The following is a 23,074-nucleotide window of genomic DNA, read 5'->3' on the forward strand; positions in this document are numbered from 1 at the left end:
GGGGGAGGGAGAGCGGAGTATCCGGGCGGACGTTACCCACAGTGGGGGAAGATACACAGTCTCATACCGCTGTCACATCAACTCCGCTTGGACAGTCTTGTGAGTAATAATGTTTTGATGGTGATTGTTTTTTGCTTAATTTTAAACACTGTAGGCTACTGCTGTTTTAGATTGAGTAACACTTATTATCTTCTAGTTGACTGCGAGGTGACACTAACATTGGTCTCTCAAAATGACGAAGCGCCTGTTACAAGCCTGGATGATCGAACAACACAAAGTGAAGGTAAAGCTATGCTTTCAATCTTTCAGCTTAGTCAGCCCTCTACTATTCCTTACAACAATGTTTTAAGTTTTAAACAGATTAACAGTGTTTAAGTAAGCAATAACGTACAAGCGGATGTGCTGTATTGTGAGTCATGGCTGAAGGCACGATGCGAAGCAGACTTATTCAAGATACAGCACTAGCATCGAGTACTTTATTGCTTTTATAAAATGGTTACGACAAAATACTAAAATTATAAAATACAATAAGTGGACACAGGTTAGGGGAAATCACTTGTAATACCATGTAGTGCTGTGCAATCACTAGTTTGCTGCAGGACAGGGTTTTCAGATTATATATAATCAAAGACTACTTTTGTCAATAAAGACCATTTAGCCTGTTCTGTTTCACCACAAAAATTTGTGTTCACAAGCCTGTGACACACACACACGCACACACACACACATAAAAAACTAGAAGTCTATGCAGTGTCTCCGTTTACATAGCTAAGTAATTGTTTTGTGTGTGTTTTTGTCAAAATAAATGAACTACAAGAGGGTGAAGTAGCATGTAGTGCATTTTAGCAGGAATAAAAATGTACAACAAAAAATACCATACCTGTCACTTTCTAATTTTGCTAATGTTATTCTTGTTCTTTTTTATATTTATTTTTAAAGATGATGATTTGGACAGAACCCAAATGGCACCTGTGGGAAGTGGCTCAGACACCGAGACACAGAAAGACACTCCAAGCAAGATAACCATGAACAATATACTTGAAAAACAATATAAAATATTAACACTGGAAGAGACTAAACTAAAATTAGAAATACAAAATCTAAAATTAGAGAAAACTAAGCTAAAGTTGGAGCTACAAAAACTTGGACATGAACTATAGATCTCATCGACCATTGTCCAATAACTAATCAAACAATTGTATTTAATAATTCCTGGTATTTAATTTTGAATGTACATATGTAATGTTTACAGAATCTTTAGAGAGATTTGAAGAATTTTTGTGTAAGTTAATGTATTTGTGATTTGAAGATCTCATGAAGATGAAGATATCATATTTCAGCTGATTTTACTGATACTATGCATCAAATATTTTGTAAGTATTGTCTTAATGAATAAATTATAATATGTCCAATTCATTTGAAAGTATAAATTCTTTCATTTTTCTCAGTCAAACTGAGAAAATGTTTTCTACAATCATTTGTTGAATGTAACGCCCAGGTCCATCTTCACCTCCTGCCTCGGTAATCTCCAAAGTGGGTTCTTCACAAATCTGGTCATTCTCCAAGTCTGGGAGTGCAAGATCTCTATTAAATGGAAAGTGATATTTTACTCATTTAATTTAAAATCATTGGGGAATATGTAGCTAGAAGTTTTAATTACAGTTAAAAACATATTTATTACCTTGCCATGTTGTGCAAGACAACACATGCACAGATTATACTCTTTCTGGTTTCATTTTGAGCTCTGCATGCAGACAATGAAATCTTTGTTTCAGGACTCCAAAACACCTTTCAATAACATTTCTTGTTTTGGCATGGGCTGGGTTGTACCGAGCTTGAGGCACACTGACTGGATTTAAGAAAGGTGTGAGTAGCCAGGGTTTTAGTGGATAACCAGAGTCACCCAAGAGCACACCCTGCAATTCTCCTCTTTCAAATGCATCATGAATTTGGGAATTCACTAAAAATCTTGAGTCATGGGTTGATCCTGGCCAACGAGCAACACAGTTGAGCACTCTTAGTTTGGGATCACAAATGGCCTGCACGTTAATACTGTGGTAGCCTTTCCTATTAACAAACAATGGCTCATGAGTTGAAGGTGCTTGAATCCTAATGTGTGTTCCATCAATGGCTCCAACTACATTTGGAAATCCTGCAATGTTGAAAAAATCTGCCTTCAACTTGTTCAAGGTAGAGACGTCAGTCGGATAAAGTGGAAGTCTTCCTGACAGTGCACAGGCAACCCGATGAATAATTCTTGATGCTGTAGACTTGTGTACCCCAATTAAGTCTGCAGCTGTGTTTATAAAACATCCTGTGGCAAAGAAGTGTAGAGCTAGACATACTTGTAGCAGTGGAGGGATGCTAAAATTTCTTGAAGTTTCAGGCCTCAAATGCTCCTCCAAGTCAATTGCTAGTTCTTGTATTGTATGTCTAGGAAACCTTAGCTTCTCCAGCAGTTCCTTTTCAGAAAGGACTTCTAATGGGTTTGAATGGTCTTTGAAAACTCTTTTTCTTCTTATTGCCCTTTCATAAAAGCAAATATTAAAATATGCCATACCGCAAGACAAAGTCCGGGCCACTTTTGTGAATCTAAAGCACTTGACAGTTTATTCATTTCCATGGCAACATACTGTAGATTGTAAAGGAAAGTTAGCCAAAGGGGAACCAGTCTTACTTTTTTGTCTTAAATTAGACCAGTCTAAAATGTTATGCAACTGACTTAAAAAGTAAATACCAGTCTTAAAGAAAAAAATTAGATGACTAACTTGCAAGACTAGTCTTAAATAGATTTATGCAACCGGCCCGTATCAGGAAAGTAGCAAATTTGCAAAACCAGATTTAACAGTTTGACCAAGGCCTGTATTACTGCAGGGCTGTGCTTCAGCATTTCTGTTGTTCTGTTGTTGTCTAAACCACATGCCTTTTTGGGTTTTATACGTAAGTGCATCTGTCAGTTCTTCTGTCAGAGAGTCTAAAGGTTTTTTGTTATTTCTAATTGTAGATTCCAATTGACTCATCTTATTTTGCATGTTTTTATGGTCAGTTGTGAGATTTTCTTGAAAAAGTTATTTAAATAAGTTTTTAAAATAGCCTTCCATAATTATCTGTTTTATATGGCTATGTCCTGGCTGTGTTGTTTGTTACTTTTTCCCCAGAACGGATTATCATTAATTGAGTTTCCAATTTAATTAAGGGGGTAGATGTTGTTGCTTTTGTGGTGTTTTGTCATTTTAGAAAACCTGAGTGCTTCACGCTAATTTTGTCTGGTTTCAGCTTTTTAATGCTCTCTGTGTTTTTGGTTAGAGAGCTGTCTGAGTAGTTTTATTTTAATTTTACATTCTTTATCAAACCAAATTTCATCCCCAATTTTTATTTTTATTTTCTTGTTTGTAAGTTGTAGGTTTGCTTCGATTGAGCACCTTTGATATATATAATTTATTTGTTATACTGCAGAATTTACAGAATCTTGTTAGCCATTAACTGTTATTTAAAATATATTGATTAGGTTGGACATTTCTTTGGAGCTAATTGCACTAAGGAATTTGGATTCACATTTTGAGGACCATTTGTATGTTGTGTTTAGTTTAAACAGGTTGCTGGGCCCTTGGTCTGTTCTATGCTGTTCTACATTTAATTTGACAGTGGGCTGATAAGGAAGAATGTGGTCTGACTGTAAATGCATGTATGTAGGAGGAGTCTATGTCTTTAATGGCATAGTCTAGCCCCAAGAGCTGTGCCGTATGTGAATCGACCTAACGAATCCCCTCGGATCCTACCATTAAGCATATTCAGACCCATGCCTCGAAAGAGACAGACAAACTCCTTACTTTTTTTGTTGACTGTACTCTCCGGATTGTTCCATGTTGTAGTGGTGGGGGTTAGATGTGTGTTGGCTTTCTGTATGTGGTTATTCCCATGGGTATCTACAATGTCCGATTCTTAATCTGTCCTTGCATTTAGGTCCCCACTTAACATCACATTTCCCTGGGCCTGGAATTGGCTGGTTTCCATCTGAAGCTGATAAAAGTTATTGTCCTTGTAGTACAGAGACGCTGATGGAGGTATGTCAGAGTCTCTTCCGCGTTTCACGTTACAGTTTTTAAGTGATGGCAATACAATTTCCCTGTATCCTAAAGGGAGTGACAGTCCATATCTGATCTGTACCATGTTTCTTGCAGAAAAATTATGCCCTGGTTATAAATGTTTTCCAGAAATTCTGTTCTTGGCCCCTAAGATTGTGGAACAGAGGTCTTGAATATTCCAAGAGCTTATAGTGAAATAAGTCATTGTGAAATAAAATGAGGTGTTTTGGTGGTCCAGATGGCTTTCCCCAGTATTCTACAAAAATTTAGAAGATGTCTCACATGGGTACATTAATTGATGATAAACTTAGGTGGGTGGAAAACACAAATCTTATTATATCGAAAGCACAAAAATGGTTATATTTACTGAGGAAGCTTAAGTCCTTTGAAGTGGATAAATCCATATTAATAATGTTTTATAGATCTTTCATTGAAAGTGTTTTAACCTTTGCTATGATCTGTTGGTTTTATGGATTAAATGTTAAAAGTAGATCCCAGCTTCAGCACATAATTAATTTAGGGTCTAAGATTACAGGATCTGTACAGTTGGGTTTGTCTGCTTTGTGTGAGAGAAATGTTCTCAGGAAGTCTTTGACTATCCTAGAGGATACATCCCACATTTTGTTTTTAGAATTTGAATTGCTTCCCTCAGGAAAGCAATATAGAGTGCCTAAGTGGAGGACCGTTAAAGCTTCTAGGTCTTTTGGTTCAAACGCAGTTATGAGTGTAAATACTTATTTGAAACAAAGATAAAGGTACCGTAAATTTTAATTAGTAGCTATATGAAAAATTATTATAAATGCCTGGGGTTTGTGATGTTTTTTCGTAAGGTTTTGTGATGTTTTGCTGTTTTCTGTTTTATAAAAATGTGTATGTTTGTGAGGTCGAAGCTACTTAAATTGCCCTGTAAAGGGACAAATAAAGATTTACTACTACTACTACTACTAATGTCTGAGGAGTCAGTGTGTATTTTACCCTTCACTACGTCAGCATAAGTGAGGGCTGTGCTGTTCTGTCAGGTGCCTCCTGCTATTGTGTATAAGGGTCAATGTTTGTTGACTGGAGCTGGGCTGAGAGGTTTTTGGTTGGGCTTCAGTATGTTGTGCTCTGGTTGGTTGCTCTCTTCTTACTGGAGTGTGTCTGGTTTGAGGGCCACTTTGTTTAGTTGAATGTTGGTTACTGCGATGACTGTTGGAACTTTTGCCGATGTTGTGAGGGTGCAGATTAGGAATTTCTGCCTAGTGATGGATCTTTTAGGTTTTTAGCAAATACTCTTACACTCTCCTGGCTTAGGTGCACATGGTCTTATAAATCCTCAGTCATTAGACTTGGGTGGTGGGCAAAGTTGATGGACGTAAGGCTGGAACATGCAGTTGTTATCCTCTGGTTGACACTATTGATCAGGTCAGCAGGGTCTTACCCTCTGGGTATTGAGTTTGTTGGTTTCTGTATGGATGATGATGTTCTATGGGTTGTGCAGAGTGGACTTACAGAGGATTTGGAGTGCACTGTGTGTTATGGGGCACCAGAATTTGCCAACCATGTGTTTAGGGGAGAGCTTTTGGTGGTGCAAGAACTTATCATTTGAGTCTATAAGAATTTCTGTTTTTGGTGGTTGTAGTTTCCTGACTTGAGGTTTCCAAGAGAGCTTTGGGGTGTGGTGATGGATTTTACAGTTTTGTGTTTGAGGGGGGACTGCACTGAGCTGTTTGTGTGACAGTGCTGTTGCTGGTCTCCTGACTGTTCTCTGTAGAAGGTTGCTTACTCTCTGTGAGTCTGTGGAAAGCAAACTGAAATGTGCTTTATCAGTGTTTCTGCTGATGTTTTCCAGTTTTTATTAATGCTATGAATAAGAGTGTCTTTTTCCATCAGGTCTTTTATCGGTTCAGACACTTTTTCATTCAAATTATTGTTGTCTTTTAGGATATATATTTATTTTCATCTCCAGCAGTCCTATTGTGGTGCTGTATTCTTCTTTAAAAGCCTTTATCTCCTCTCTTAGATGTTGAGAAGTGTCAGTTTCTTGGAGTTTGCTTTCTTTGAATTCAGTGATTTCCATTTCCAGTTGGGAAATTAACTCCCAAATGTGCTGAATAGAAACCGTTGATCTGGGTATGTGTGTGGAGAGAGGGGCAGTTTTTGTGCATGAAGGTGAATCTGTGACCTCATCTGCTGCTGTTGTTGTTGGGGGAGAGAATAATTTTCCTTCTCAGCTAAGACTTTTAGTTCAGCAAAGTCTCTCTCAAATTGCTCAAGTCTGTCCTCTGAGCCCTGGACCATTACAGTGCCATTGTGATAAAGGTAGATGTTGAACTTTGGTGTAGTGTCCAGATGTTGTCTCATAGCTCTATTTTCACCCATTTTTAAGTCTTTAAAATTGGAGCAGAGTGCTGAGTGCCAGACATTTGGATACTCTGTATTAAAGAGCAGGTCTGTTTTTACTCTTCTGTCATGTATTTCCATGAAATCTGCTCTGAGACTTTCTGGGAATTCTCTGATTAATTTAGTTTTAAATTTCTTTCTTGCAGTCTCGCTGGTTACATCGTCAGGATATGTGATGGCCAGAGTGTTGAGGTCCCACTCCTCTGATGAGGCACATCCATCCATTGTCACCATGATTGCTTTAGGCCTTTGCAGTTTAGACAGGTGTGAGGCTATGCAGACGTCAGAATTTGTGATTGGATTAGCCGTTCTCAGACTATTGGCCTCTCAGTGTTTCATTCAGCCCTTTGTTTGGCTTAGATGCTTTCACACCTTGCACTTTGCACCTCCAGAAAAAAATCTTGGGGTGTTGTTTAGCAGGTAGACAGACAGACCTAAGTTAACTCTCACTTTGTTTGGTTTAATTTTATGTATTAAACTTAATTGTTGGTTTAACTTAAGTTTCCAATGTTTCAGACTTTTAAAGGTACTCACTGCACACTGATACCATCAGATAGTCCATGTAGCTTCCTTGTTGGGTCATGATTTGTTTCTGTGTGGTCTGTCCAGTCCTTAAAATCTCCAGTAGTGTTTGTTCCACAATTCCAAGTTTTTTTTTAAAGCAATTTAAGTCCAAATGATATGATCCAGCAATAAAATCCAATCATATCCTGGTTGACACAGCAAAACCTTTTAGTTGAATTTTCAACTGAATTTTTCTAAAATGGCAGGAGCTCAGGAGTGCACCTCTCTCTCAAGTTTCAATTTCAATTTAAAAGTACTTTATTGTCATGATTGTGTTTACATACAATATTGCCAAAGCATTAATACACAAAACAGATAATGACAAAACAAATAAAAATGATAAGAAATAATTAAAATAAGGTGCCAGGTAATGAATCAAATAAAATACAAACTATAATAACAATATACTCTATACAATATAAAATAAAATATGCATTTAACAGGACATTATGAACATAAGAAAATAAAAGTATTGTGAATGAAGTACATTAAGGCAGTAATTGGTTTCTGAGGAGGTGCAGCTCAAAAATGAATTTAGCTGCAACTGATGCATGATGATCCTCCCCCAGTAACACCAGCATCTGATCAGTTTATCTCTCTCTCTCTCTCTCTCTCTTTCTCAAATAGCTTTATTGGCATGAAATACAGTAAGTACATATTGCCAAAGCATTACAAGAAAAACAAATAAGTGAATACAGTACAATGGACATGAACAATAAGACACAACAAAACTAGACAAGAACCAACTAAGGAAACGTCTCGGGTTACATGTGTAACCCTTGTTCCCTGAAAAAGGCGGAACGAGATGTTGCGCTGCTAAGCGCTAGGGGAACAATCTTGCATTGTGAGCAGCTGTGAATTGTGTGAAACACGTCAATGAAAATTGACCTGAATTTATAGCCTCGGCTGGTGAAGATCATTAGATGCACCTGTGGCCAGGCTATAAAACAGAGGCGCCACCAGCGTGTCGACAGATACCTTTTTCTGAAGAGCAGTCCTGGGACGCCCCAGTGCGGTAAAGCAGCGCAACATCTCGCTCCGCCTTTTCAGGGAACAAGGGTTACACATGTAACCCGAGACGCTCCTTTACAAAAGGCTTCACTACAATGTTGCGCTGCTAAGCTTAGGGGAACGCAATACCCACGCCGCCAAGACTTGGGGCTGTCCGACCCTCACGGTTGTGCAGCTGCACTCACAAAAACACGAGAGGTCTCAGACATGAGCTTGAGATGTCGGCTCAAGGGCATAGGGGCCCGGAGTCGCATAAACATCCAAGCCATTCATTTTTGATGAATGTGTGCGAGAGGATCAGCCTGCCGCATCACAAACTTGTTCAGGCATGAGCTGAGATGTCGACTCAAGGACATAAGAGTCCGGAGTAGCAAAGCATCTAACCCATAAAGTTCGATGAATGTGTGCTAAGAGAACCCTATTGCAACACAAACTTGTCATAAAAACTGATGAATGTGAGCGGAGAGGACCAGCCTGCCGCATCATAAACTTGTTCAGTCATGAGCTGAGATGTCGACTCAAGGGCATAGGAGCCCGGAGTAGCATGAACATCCAAACTATAGAATCTGATGAATGTGTACGGAGAGGACCAGCCTGCCGCGATCACAAACTTGTTCAGGCATGAGCCTGTCATAAAATCTGAAGAATGTGCGCGAGAGGACCAGCCTGCCGCGCCACAAACTTGTTCAGGCATGAGTTTGGGATGTCGACTCAAGGACGTAAGAACCGGAGTAGCAGAAACATCTAACCCATGAAGACTGATGAACGTGTGCGAAAGGACCAGCCTGCCGCATCACGAATGTGTTCAGGCACGCAGCCTGCCATAAAAACCGAAGGATGTGCGCTGAGAGGACCAGCCTGCCGGCCACAAACCCGCCAGGCATGAGCTTGGGATGTCGACTCAAGGACGTAAGAGCCCGGAGTAGCATGAACATCCAAACTATAAAATCTGATGAATGTGTGCGGAGAGGACCAGCCTGCCGCATCACAAACCTGCTGCAGAGGGACCCTCTAGCCAAGGCTTTAGAGGCGGCGACCCCTCTGGTGGAGTGAGCCCTGACACCTACTGGCTAAGCTTGACCGCTACCATAGGCCAGGGCAATAGCATCCCTCACCCAATGTGACATAGTCTGCTTGGTAGCGGCTGCCCCCTGTTGCGCCCCCAAAGCAGACAAACACTGCCCAGACTTACGCCACTGGCTAGTGCGGTGGACATAAGTTTGAAGGGCACGGACTGGGCAGAGTCCGTGAAGACTTTCCTGCTCCGGCTAAAAAACGGCGGGAGCAGAAGGCTTCCAGAGTGACAGGGTGTAGTGTCGAAAAAGGCACCTTAGGAAGGTAGTCAGGATGAGGATGCAGGATAGCTTTGGCCATACCTGGGGCAAACTCTAAACAGGCCGGCAAAACAGACAGAGCCTGTAGATCCCCGATTCTCTTAAGAGAGGTAATTGCCACAAGAAAAACCAGCTTGAGAGTCAGAAGTCTATCAGACGCTGACTCTAGAGGTTCAAAGGGGGTTTCGGCCAGACCCTCCAGGACTATTGCTAAGTCCCATGAGGGAGTTCTGGTCCTAACAGGGGGCCTCAGTCGCCTGGCTCCACCTAATGAAGCGAGCGAGAAGAGGGTGCCTCCCAAAGGCTCTCGTCCATCAAGGCGCGGCAAGTCTAAATGGCGCCACATAAACCCTGAGAGTAGCGGGCATATGCCTGCTGACAGTTTTTCCTGCAGAAAGTCCAGAACTGAAACAATTTGGCAGTGAACTGGGTCTGCACCATGTAAACTGCACCACCTTTCGAAGACACCCCATTTATTGGTGTAGATTCTTCTGGTGGAGGGAGCCCTAGCACTAAGAATGGTCTCGATAACTTCAGGCTTACAGCCCTGTGTTCCTCAGTTGGTACCCTTCAGGGGCCAAACATGAAGTTTCCACACTCGGGCCGGGATGAAATATCGCCCCTGTGCCTGAGACAGAAGGTCCCTCCTGTCCGAATCGCCCAAGGCGAGCCAGCCGAGGAGAGATATAATTTCTGAGAACCAAATCCTGTTCGGCCAGTGAGGCGCTATCAGTAAGAGGCAAGACCCTTGCTGGCTTAACTCTGGCTAAGACTCCCGGAGCAGAGAAACCGGGGAAAAGCATACAGACACATTCTGGGCCATGTATGCTTATCATGGCCCAGACCCAGGGGGCTGGGTGACTCAGAGAGAAGTAGAGGGACATTACGCAGTCTCTTGAGAGGCTAAGAGGTCCACTTCTGCTCTGTAAAATCTCTCCCAAATTTGTTGTACTACCTCGGGTGGAGTTTCCACTCACCTCGGTATGTTCTGTCTGGACAGCAAATCTGCTCCCACATTTAGGCGTCCAGGGATGTAAATTGCCCTGAGTGACAGGAGCTTGCCCTGGGCCCAAAGGAGAATCCGACGTGCCAGCAAATTCAGGTGGCGAGAGCGTAGACCTCCTTGACGGTTTATGTAGGAGACTGCTGCTGTGTTGTCCACCAGCACAAGGACATGGCAGCCTCTGAGATGTTGGAGGAAGTATTTCAGGGCCAGAATACGCCATCAGCTCGAGGCAGTTGATGTGCCAATCGAGCTGATGACCCTCCCATTCCCCTTGGGCTGGACGACCACTTAAGATCGCACCCCAACCCGTCAGGGAGGCGCCTGTCGTTAGCATCCTGCGACGTACATGACGCGACCGAGAGTGGGACCCAAGGTAAGGAACCGGGTCTGAGCCACATAGAAAGGGAACGGCGCCGGGCGCCGTAACCCTTATTTGCCTTAGGGGACTGGCCCTTGGATGAAATCCCCTGGCTTTTAGCCACAGCTGAAACGGTCTCATATGGAGAAGGCCCAAAGGAATAACCGTGGACGCAGACGCCATGAGACCTAGTATTCGCTGGATACTGAAGAACAGTGCAACTTTGACCTAGCCTGAGATTGCTCAGGGAGTTCAGGATGGAGCTGACACGCAGCGGAGACAACCGTGCTCGCGATCGTGAACGAAGTTCCATATAATCCCTAGATAGGCAATTTCCTGGGTTGGAGCAAGAACGCTCTTCTGGACGCTGAGCCTCAGACCCAGAGAACCTAGATGAGCCAAGACGATATCCCTGTGATGTACTGCCAGTTCTTGAGATTGTGCTAGTATCAGCCAGTCGCCTAAATAATTCAGAATGCGGATGCCCTGGAGTCGCAAAGGAGCCAGTGCTGCATCCATGCATTTCGTGAATGTGCGGGGTGATAGGGCTAGGCCGAATGGAAGAACCTGATACTGGAAGGCTTCGTCCCCGAAAGCTAACCTCAGGAACTTCCTGTGCTGTGGCAGAATTCCAATATGGAAATATGCATCCATGAGATCGATCGTGACCAGCCAATCGTAACGCTGGATCTGAGACACGCACCGACTTGACAGTTAGCATCTTGAACTTGAGCACCCTGACTGAGCGGTTCAAGCCTCGAAGATCTAGAATCGGACGCTAACCCCCACCCTTCTTGGGAACCAGGAAGTATCTGCTGTAATAGCCTGACTCTTTCTCTGGAGGGGAACATGTTCTATGGCCCCTTTGCCAAGAGATTCTGCAGTTCTTTCCACAGTAGACATGCCTGCTCGGTCTTACGGTAGTGGGAACCACGCCGTTGAAACGCTGGAGGGCGGCGAACCAATTGAATTCTGTAGCCTTTTTCTACTGTCTTTAGAACCCACATAGAAATACCTGGCAGAAGTTTCCACGCTGCCAGGTTCTCTGAGATGGGTACTAATTTCAACACTTCCTGTTGAGGGGGTGTTGAGTGTTCCGTGTCCTGGACTAAGGCAGGAAGCAACGGTACACCCAACTCTTCGTTGGAAGCCTCTATCACCCGAAACACCAAAGGCGCGGGAGTGAAGAGGTTTCGTGAGGGTATCGGGAGGGCCGAGTGGATGATACACGCTACCGGCCCGAAGGGAACTACCCTCACAAAGTTGGGCACAAGAACGCCAGGGCTTCTTTCTTTTAGAGATCACAGCCCTGAGGTCCTTCTTGGGCTGCTGCTGAGGGCTGACGAGCCTGTCCCCAGTCCCTACGAGGGGGAGCACGACTCGCCACGCTCTGTTTTTGAGCCTCTCTCCTAGCAGAGGCGGGCGAGACTGGGTGGCCGACGGCCCCGCCCCTGAGTGCGGGCGAGGAAGAAACTGCCCAAAGGCTTCCTCATGGCTTTTCGCCTCCTGGAATCTGGAGATAACCAGTATTCATGGCGCCTCGAAGAGACCAGAAGGCTAAACCGGGCGCCGATTAGGAAAACTCTGTCCCTATCTCGGATGCCTGACAGATTAAGCCATAAATGCCTCTCGCGCTGACTAAAGCGACATAGACCGCCAATGGCACGGGCTGACTGCTTGGTCGCGCAGAGAGACAAATCCGTAGCTCGACGAAGCTCTGAAAAGGCCTCTTCGCCGAGAGTTTTCCCCGCGACTCAGATCTTTTAGCAGGTCAGCCTGGTACGCCTGTAACACAGCCATGGTGTGCAGCGCAGCACCAGCCTGACCTGCCGCTTGATAAGCCCTCCCCACTAGCATGGAGGTAGTCCTGCATGGCTTAGAGGGGAGAGCAGGTTTTCAAGGATCGATGCCGAACCCGGGCAGAGATAACCCGCAAGTGTCTCTTCGACCGGAGGCATCCTCGAATACCCTCGCCTCAGCACCCACGATAGTCGAATATAACGACGTCGAAGGCACGTGAACGCGCGAGGTAGTAGGGTTCCTCCACCGAACGAGCAAGCTCATCATGGAGGTCATCAAAGAAGGGAAGGGACTGATGAGGTGTTCCCTTCCCTTGGCCATCAGACAGAAATCTATCCTCTAATTTGGAGCGTTTGGGGTTTCTGGTCACGTGGCCAGTCTAATTGAAGTCTGGTCACAGCACGAGTCACCACATCGAGTAACTCCTCAGAGGATTTTGTATCCTGCTTTGAGTGCTCTGATGTGGGTAACTCGAAATCTATAGACCCAAGGGAATCGAGGTCCCCCTCCTGAACTGAAGAGGCCGGAGCCGCTTCAAGAACACGAGAAGGACCAGCCGGATCTGGGGAGAGAGCGAGCGAAAGGGACGCACCCGCCTCTCGCTCCTCAGCCAGATCCATACGAGAGCCCCACGAATGAAGTCGCGGTGCTGGCTCCGAAGTAAGCGTAGGCGAGCCGAAGCATCCCGACCGAAAGAAGGTCACAATGCGCCGCACCGCCCGCCCCAACGCGAGAGCCGCGTGCTTTTCCCCAAACAAACAAAGCAAAACTCATGCGTGTCTTTGTTCGTCATGAGACGCTGACAAGGAAACACGCATCGCTTGCTCTGTTTCTCCGTCATTTCTCTTTTTTTTTTATATATAAATATATATATATATATATATACTCTTTCAGAGTAGAGAGAGAAAGAAAGAAAGTTCTGCGCACTGCCTAACGATTTCTAACTCCTAACAAAGAGAGAAGAAAGTTTTCTAGCAGGTTGTGAGACACACAGCATAGTATGCTCTGAATGAAAAATTTCTGTCGACACGCTGGTGACGCCTCTGTTTTATAGCCTGGCCACAGGTGCATCTAATGATCTTCACCAGCCGAGGCTATAAATTCAGGTCAATTTTCATTGACGTGTTTCACACAATTCACAGCTGCTCACAATGCAAGATTGTTCCCCTAGCGCTTAGCAGCGCAACATTGTAGTGAAGCCTTTTGTAAAGGGAACAAAGACATGTAAATGTGCTCGACATAAATAGTAAAGTGTAAATAAATAAAATGTAATAGTTTGTGGCATTTGTGATCGGCCGCTAAGGGTGACGTGGGTCTTTCACCAAGTAAGATTTTAAGTTTGTCATTTTCACTGAGGGAATGAAATTCAGGGATAGGTTGTTGTAATTTCATACATAACAAATATCTGAGGTGTGAGTATTTTTCACAGTGAATGAGGAAGTATACCTCTGTTTCTACTTCACCTGATGTACAACGGACACATGTTGGATCTTCTTTAGGTTGCCATGTGTTTTTATGCCGTCCTATTTCAATGGCCCACTGGTCACTTATGGCACTTTTCCACTGCACGTTACGGTTCGACTCACCTCAACTCTACTCGCTTTACTTTTCTGAGCTTGCATTTCCACTGCAGTTTAGTGCCCCTAAATGGAGGTGGGATTATAGGATGATCGTCATAGTTGCGGTGAAATCATCTTAAACACAACACAAACTGACCAAAACAATAACACAACCGCTAGTTTCAGCAATGCATTCTGTAATATAGGAGAGCTGTTTTTTAGCATCTAATTTCTGATGTTGTCTGGACCGCAGGATTTATTGGATTTAAGGGATTTCAGTTTTTCAATTAGTTCTAGTTGGGATATTGGATAATTTAGTGGATTTTGATTGTTTTTGATGCATGACTCAAGAGAATTAAACTTTTCAAGGATTTTTGTTTGATTAGGGTAATTAAAATAACCAGTTTGATGGGTATATAGGTTTTCAGAATAATCATAATAATCTTTCCAAATGCTGCTGTGGTGAGCAGGGCGGGGCCAAGCGGCATCTGGGCAGAGCGAGGCAGGGAAGATAAGTGACGAACGACTTTGACCTGCTTGCCACAGTTGCCAACTATGGCTATGTGTATGGCACAGTTTCCATACATGTTGTATGGCTAGTTCATGTGGTTTTGTAGTGCCTAACCCATTCCATAGGCTCCGGAATTGACTATGGTCCATTGTGTTTTCAAAGTTCTTTAGGGTCTGTTTGAAGACCCTAAAATTCTATCTCAGTGTCTTTTTGTGTTGTTTATGAAGTTTTGAGTTTTCTAAACTTAACTCCTTGTTGTCTGGATTTTTGTGTTTTTGGTTTGAAATCAATCTTAGTTCTTGCCTAATTGATTTACAATCGCAGTCAAACCATTTTTTTTTTTAGGTTTTTGTTTAGTGTCTCTTTTGTTCTCATTTGATTTTGATTAAAGAATATGTGAAATGACATACATATATTACAATACAACAAATAATATGTATACATATCATGTAAATGTGTAAAAACCTGAAAAAACAATAACAAAAAAACTAAAATAACAAAGAAAAGTTGTACAAACTCCTGACTACAGATTAAGGATATGTGATGCAGTTTAATTTACAGTAATGATTATTCTTCATAGATAATAATTTAAACAAGTTTATCCACTGTAAAATAAGCTACATATTAGTGTTGGTGTATGTAACAAGTATGGAAAGGAGGAAGCTTGACAAATACGTAGACATGTATTGTTGCCCTGTGGTTTGTTCTTCCAACTTTTCTTTCAACTCTTGAATGATTCTCTCCAGACTTCTTTCTCTCTATCGAGTCCTCTTTTATTTGAGTACTTTCAGCTCGTAATTTCATGCTGTCTTTGTGCAGTTCTTTGATCTCTGCCTTAAGATTTTTGATGGTGAATTCTTCAGGGCGGGTAAGAATCAGCTGTTTGCGTTGAGCTACTTCTGTTTCAAGAATGGCCATTGTCTCTGGGATACCCTGGAGATAAGCTGATGTTCATGTGGCCTGTTCTGAGATCAGCAGCTCATCAAATGGAACGGAAGATACAATGACTGAAGAGTAGGCCATCAGGTCATTCTCCTCTTCAGATTCCTCCTCTTCATCTGTGCATTGTGTTTCATTCTCAACTTTTTGTTTTAAATGTGGAAAAGATGCTTCAAATTATTCAAGGCTGCCTTCATTCCCTTGAATCAAAATCATTCCACAAGTAGTACAAATTAATAGTGCAGTAATGGGAGGTATAATCGGCAGTTTCAAAAATGCAGAACTGACAGCCTTTACATATCCCCTTTTACTTAGTGAAAGGGAAGTGTTCACTGATAGTGATTTTCCACATTTTGCTCCTCTCTGTATAAAATATTAGATTTGTTCTTTTGTTTTGACATGTCAGGTCTGCATAGAGACATTCTGGATTTTCATAAAGAAATGAGTGTTTGAAAGCCTTTTTCTTATCCCCTTTATTGTTGGCAAGGTAAGTGATCTCCATGACAACCAATGACCATTGAGCTATTTTCTAATTGCTCACATAAGAAACAGAAATGATTAGTTCTCCTATTGAGTATTCTGATCTGAATCATTCGTTCTTTTGTCACATGACAGCCGTATACGTTATGCATTGCTCACATAGGAAACAGAAATTATTAGTTCACCTATAGCTGTCACGTGACAAACAAACGAACAACCCAGACCAGAAGAGACGAGAGGTGAACTAATAATTTCTGTTTCTCATAATTTGTCCCTGGCTGCATTATACATTTTTCCTTGTTGGGACTATAATCAAAGTTTGCGTAAATAGACGTGTTGGGGGAACTTGGCGATTGAAAAAGTAATATTTTAATTTAATTCTGCTCAGATAAACTAAATGAACGAAATCATTTGAATAAATATTTCTTCATTTGGCTGAACAAGACTCAAAGATTCAAGTCAGTAAAATTATCCGATCTTCGCCAGAAACAAAAAACAGGCAATTAGAATCATTATGGTTCCTCCCAGTGGTTGCTTAACAAAAACAAAAAACTATAATAACAATATACTTTACATTATATAATATAAAATACGCATTTAACAAGACATGATGAACATAAAATAAATACTGTGATCGAAGCACAGTAATTTGTTTCTGAGGTTTTGCAGCTCAAAAATGAATTTTGCTTCAACTGATGCATGATTGTCCTCCCCCAGTAACATCTGCACCTGATCTGTTTCTGGTTTATCAAAGTATTTCTCTCTCATCTCTGTACATTTCTCACAGTGAAGAAGAAAGTGCGTCTCTGTCTTGACCTCACCAGTACTACAGTGAGCATAGACTCGTTCTTCCTTTGGTCTCTCTCTCTCTCTCTCTCTCTCTCTCTCTCTTCATGACTAAATTCTAAATCTGTCTGTTATTGACTGTGCCTTACCTTGAGGTCTCTGACTTTCCAGACTGGCTTCCAGGGCTTCAGGGGCAGTCAGGGGAGATGCCTAAACCTGAGAATGGGGTTAAAGATGGTTCAGAGCCCATCCTGGAGGCCTAGAGCTAATATTGATCCCCCTGCAGTCATGTAGACATCAGGCATGCATTTAACATTAGCTGAGCTGAGGAGAGACAGCTGAGCCCACAAATCAATCAGAGTGAGAAACTGAACATCATGTCTCCTGACAGAACCAAACAGGCAATGTTTCCATTAAGAGAAGAAAACAGCTACAACATCATAGGCTGTATTCACTCAGACAGTGTTTGGAATTGACAATCATATTTACTAATAGGTGTGACTCAAACTGTCCCGTTCATACAGTGGTTCAAAAATAATGTTTGAGTGAATAAACAAAGTCAAGGCCCTTCACGTGATGTCAAGTAAAGTTAACGTGACATTGATTTGATCAATATTTGAAAAAGGAATATAATGTCTATTTTTCGCATAAGCCCCGTCTGGTGAAGAAATTGCTACTCGAACCGCCATATCCTGCCAGAGATATGATGCAGGGGTGAGGAGCCTACCCCCATGCAGGACGGGATTCAACGGTTGGCTGTAGGGAGATGAAGGTTTCCGAGTTGGCACACTGAAACAGCAATGTGATAGAGTTTAAGCAGACTTACAAAGCAACGGCTGTTACTTGATATTATGTTTTATCGTTCTTTATCATGTATTGCTCACTGGCAAAAAAAATATTTTGTGCATCCTCTACTGTAAAAATACCAACATGGTTGTAAAGGTCAGATAAATAGCAGGCCACTGCATCTTTTCTGGTTAAAAAAAATATCTAATTATGTGTTGTGCTTCAGTGTAAACTCATATGTGATGTTCAGTATCTTTTTCGCAAGCCCAGCACACTGCTATAGGTGATGTAGCTAACTGACAGCTAGTAAAATGGATACTTCTTGTTTTACCTTGGTTTACCAAACTCACACTTGTCAGTCATCCACATTTTTTTTGTTGTGTTTTTTTAAAATCACAGCTTGAAATGCTGTGAAAAGTTGTGATGAATAATAAGATTTGATTCTGATGGTTAACTTTACAAATTTTGATGAAAGGTGTCAGATATCACACACTGGTTTTGCCAAATAATTTTCCAAATCGCTGTCCTTTTCTACATAGTGCTACCCCCTTCAGCATATATTTATGACCCGTTCTGCATAAAGTGGCCATTCCATTTGGTCCATTTTGCGGCCGGCTGGCTCTGTTCTCCCGATGGCCAGTCCACCACCGATTGGCCCCAAAGTGTGTCGGCCCACCGGAAAATGCCTGGTATTTATACCTGGTGTCTTGCATAACACTATGCATAACAAGTTATCCAGTTATGTCTAGCACACCCTTCTCATAAATTAGTAAGCCATTTATTTCATATGTATACAATAAATATAACATGTAAAAAACATGTACAATTATAATCCATGATATAAGGGAGTTGTTTTACAGAGCTAATTGGGTCATGATATAAATTATATAAAAATAAAAATGTTCTTGATATTTAGACATATAAAATGTATCTGTACTATAATCAGGCCTAGTGTTACCAACTATTCTTGAACACCAAAAGGGGACCAATCTGGACTATTTTGAAGTGTTTTGTGCATATAACATGCATTACACTGAGGTATTTGACCATTGTCATGTTTATTGCGCCGCTTTTAAAAGACGCAGTGTCAGTTACAACTCAAAAAAGGAGACTCTGTTCAACTTCATCCAGCTGCTCTGCATCTGGCTGTTCTTGCACCCATCTGCACTATTTTTAATTGTAGGTGTACAGTATGTAAACAAGCACTAGCTTGACGTCTTTGACTGATTTAATGTGTTTCTAGCGATCTGCGCCTCAGCGCACCTATGTGTGAGTGTCATGTTTCACCATGCTATGGACTGTGTTTGTGTGGCTAATAGGGCTGCAACTAATGATGATTTCGATTAGAACAATTTAGGGATGTATACATTAATTGATCAATGACATGATAAGAACTTATATTCTGGTCTGTTCATCATACAAAGTTATCACACTTTATGCCCTCAGAAGACTTGGAGCATGATACACAAGTCATAAAGATTTCTTTAATGGCACTTGTGCCTTTTCAAGCTTTTAATTGATGCACTATCCACTGCTGTTCTATGAACATCAGCAATCCTGGCGTTCTTTAAAATATATCCTTTTGCGATTCGCAAAAGAAAGAAAGCAACCTTCTATGGACACGTCAGAGAAAGAATCACCGTTGGCTAGTAATTTTTTTTTTAGCTAATAGACAGAGATAAATCAAATTGTGGATATAGTTCTGGCTATGCGAGACTGCAGTTTGAAATAATCACTTTTCTTTGCATGATACATAAACTGCATTTATACGATAGCCTATGTCGGTGTTAGCTTGCTAGCCAGCTTTATCAATAGCTGTTAGCTAAATTTTGTGGATGGTGACAGTAGCTGTTTATAAAATAGACTGTTCATTATAAATATGTTGACACAATTCAGTATTGATGTGATTCCCTCACAACTGTCATTTTGATTTATCGATGCACTATTGTTTAATAATAATAGAAAGTATATATTTTTTGTATAACCAAGTTACATTACAAATGAATGGGTCTTTTTGCATTATATTGAACATTGTCTAGCATTCATTTCATGTATTATTGTTGTTTAGCTAAAATTACACAGATCAATCCTTATGGCACTATATTTCACATGCTTTGCCGCTATGTAAGTTTACCTGTCCAATAAGAAGAACACCAATTCAAGGTCCCTCCGGGAATCAAATGCCCTGCCAATGTTCACTGTAGTTTTCGCTCGACCACGATCACGTTCCCGCTTATCCAGACTGGATTCAGTTGATAAATGTTATTTATTTATTTATTTTTTTTTTCATTACATAGTGTTGCAGTATGTTGTCGCTGTTGAATAGCAGCAGAGAAGCTATTACTGAGGCAAGGCTTTCAGGAGTGCATCCTTTGGATTTTCCCAGCAAAATCAACATGCTCCCGTCGCATGAAAATCAGTCTACAGGCTTTAATAGGCAACCTAGGAAGTATGAGTGCTAATTTTTTAAGTTGCATTACAAGCTGTTCACACATTGGAAAAAAAGGGCGAATATTACATGAAAATAGTTACATATTGCACCTTTAAGCAGAATGCAACTGAACACTGAAAAATATTTTAAGCAAACCGAGAAGGGGCATCTTCTCACACACACACACACACACACACACACACACACACACACACACACACACACACACACACACACATATATAGATGACTTTGTGCAATATAGTATGCAAGATTGTGCATTTTATTTTCATATTTCGCTTTTGAACATTTTAATCACATTTCAGCTTGTGATCCTATCAATGATACTGTTGACAATAGAAGCTGTTGTCAGTGTTTGAAATTTCATACACATTTTTTACAAAAATATTTATTTTATTATATTTATAATTATGAAAATAGAATTACACATATTACAAATTATTTAATAATTATATTATAAAAATTATAATTTAAGTGTTGCCATATAAAAATTACTATGCAAAAAAAGAAAGAAAGAAATAATACAATAAAAAATCTTTGCAAGACTAAACATTTGCATAGATGCGGCATGAGACTATTTGTGAAATTTGTTAATATTTACAGTGTTTTCTGAAGGAAAAATATTTCATAATGTATGCCTTTAAATATTCTTACATAGTTTAGCTGTATAATGACACAAAACCAACTATTTACCAAAATGTGTGTTGTGCGTATTTATGCTTATTCAAGAATCACGTCCAGGGTTTAAATTAACCCATGGTTAATTCAAACCCTGATAAAAAATCATCCATGGAGGGTGACTGTCTACTAGCCACTTTGGGCCGGTAAACATTTTTTTTTCCAGGGTTTTTCCTTTACTGAAAATTCTATAAATGTTGGGTGACACGGACCTGCTGCCAAGGAAATGTAATAGTATTCATGCCTTTCATTACTTACACGTGCATCTGTGTGGGGCATCGGGCGAATGAAGCGTGCTTTCGCGTGAACCGCTGCAGTGCACACCAGTTCACTCAAGAGATAAGATCGCCAGAGCTCTGGAACAGCGCAGAGAGAAAATTGCGTGAGTCAGTCGCCAAGGTTGGGAGGGTTACTTTTGAAATGTATTCCTCTACAGATTACAGAATACTTGTTGTAAAATGTAATTTGTATCATATTCCGTTAGATTACTCAAGGTTAGTTGTTACAACCCCCAGGCTCGTCTAGAGTTATTAGGGGAGTAGCATTAAAATGACATTAAAACATATCTGATGTGCTGGATAACAAATGATACTTACAGTTATATGGTGTTGCAAAAGTGATTTATTATACAGGTGCTAGTGCAGGGTGAGCAAGTGGTAAGTGGGAAAAATAGATATTATATTTTTTATATATTACAATATATAAAAGTGTGAGTGGTGCCAAACAAGTGAAAATAAGCAAAAATCCACTGACTACTTGAAAACCTCTAATCAGCCTAGAAATAAAGACAAAAGATCTTCAGCATCCAAGACGCCCTAATTAAACTATTCTACCAAGCCAAACGTACAGGGGGTGGCACTCACTCCCAACCTAGTGTTTATATACAATCATAAAATCCTACGTGTGCTCGATGTACGTCACGAGACCTTCTTACCTGTCCATTTTCCCTAGTATCACGATATCAAACAGAATGATTAAATCAGGGAAGCACAACTAGCAAAGGCTAATAGGGAAAGCAAAACAGATGTACCAAAGTCACAAGAACACAAATTAGGCAAGTTAGTACAAACGATTATACAATGTATAACACTCAATAATTGTTAGGGCACGCTTTATATAGGTGGCGTGTTTGGGGCGGGCTTTATATAGGTGGCGGTCTGATGATGTAATAGGGGATTCCAGCGGGAACCACCAATGGAAGGTCTCTTTATGGTGACAGAATAACACAATGGCAAATAACCACACACATACACACACACACACAGGGACCTAACATCAGTAATGTATGTAGATTTTTTTCACTTGTTTTGACTATAAAAACTCTGCCAGTACAGTAAGACAAAATACACATGTTAAGAATACATTCTCTAAAAAACCTAAATATCTTATGCAGTGTTGTTTCTAAAACAAGATAAATCAAATTGATCTTGTTTTAAGGATTTTTAGATATTTTTACAGGATAACAATACAAAAATTATTATCAAGAATATTTTTGCCCTAATAACAAAGGTCTAACTAGAAAAAAAGAAATTATGATCTAACATGAATTTTCGAGATAAAAAAAAATTATTGTGTCTGGTAACATCAAGTTCAGCTCTGGGGCGATATAGAGGATCGCCCACAGGAGGTGGGTCTATCCCAGATAGCAAAAAATATCCGCACGGCTTCTTTCTGCCGCCGTCCCCAAGCTGTCGGCTATAGGTGCGTCCCACTGGCGGGGATGAAATGTTTGCCGCCGAATTCGTCACTCCCATTTCTTGCGACATGCCGCCGGCGATCAGACGGCTGGCGGCAAGCTGCTTTGAAATACAAGGATTTCTACTCTCAAAATCGACCAGCCATGTTGGCTATTATTATTTTTTGCTCCAAAGCCATTAGGGTTTATAACAGAGGCTTGACTCTTGATTCCATGATAAGGTAAGGTTTAGGAAATGACATTTAAATTACTTTGAAACTCTGAAGCGATTATACAGTAATATATGTAAAATATATTGAATTATTTTATGCACTTGAAAATTGTTTACATTTCTTTGATTGCTGCGCATTTGAGACATGCACCAATAAACCAAAAAGAATTCCTTTTGTAAAACTTACTTGGCAATCTTTCTGATTCTGATTAGGTTTTAAAATAGATATTTAATTCATGGTATGAACAATTTAGCAGAATAAATTGATGAAGTTAGACTTTTCACGAATGCCTGACTATCAGTGAACAGTGAAAGACATCTGCAACATGGCCAAAATCTTGGGTATACTTTAATTTTTTTATTAATTTGCAACCATGGTGATATCTATCATAAACATGAAAATCCCTGTTTTGAATTGAAGGATAAACTCAATGAAA

This window comes from Xyrauchen texanus, chromosome 23, assembly GCF_025860055.1.
Source record: "Xyrauchen texanus isolate HMW12.3.18 chromosome 23, RBS_HiC_50CHRs, whole genome shotgun sequence".
Classification (NCBI taxonomy): Eukaryota; Metazoa; Chordata; class Actinopteri; order Cypriniformes; family Catostomidae; genus Xyrauchen; species Xyrauchen texanus.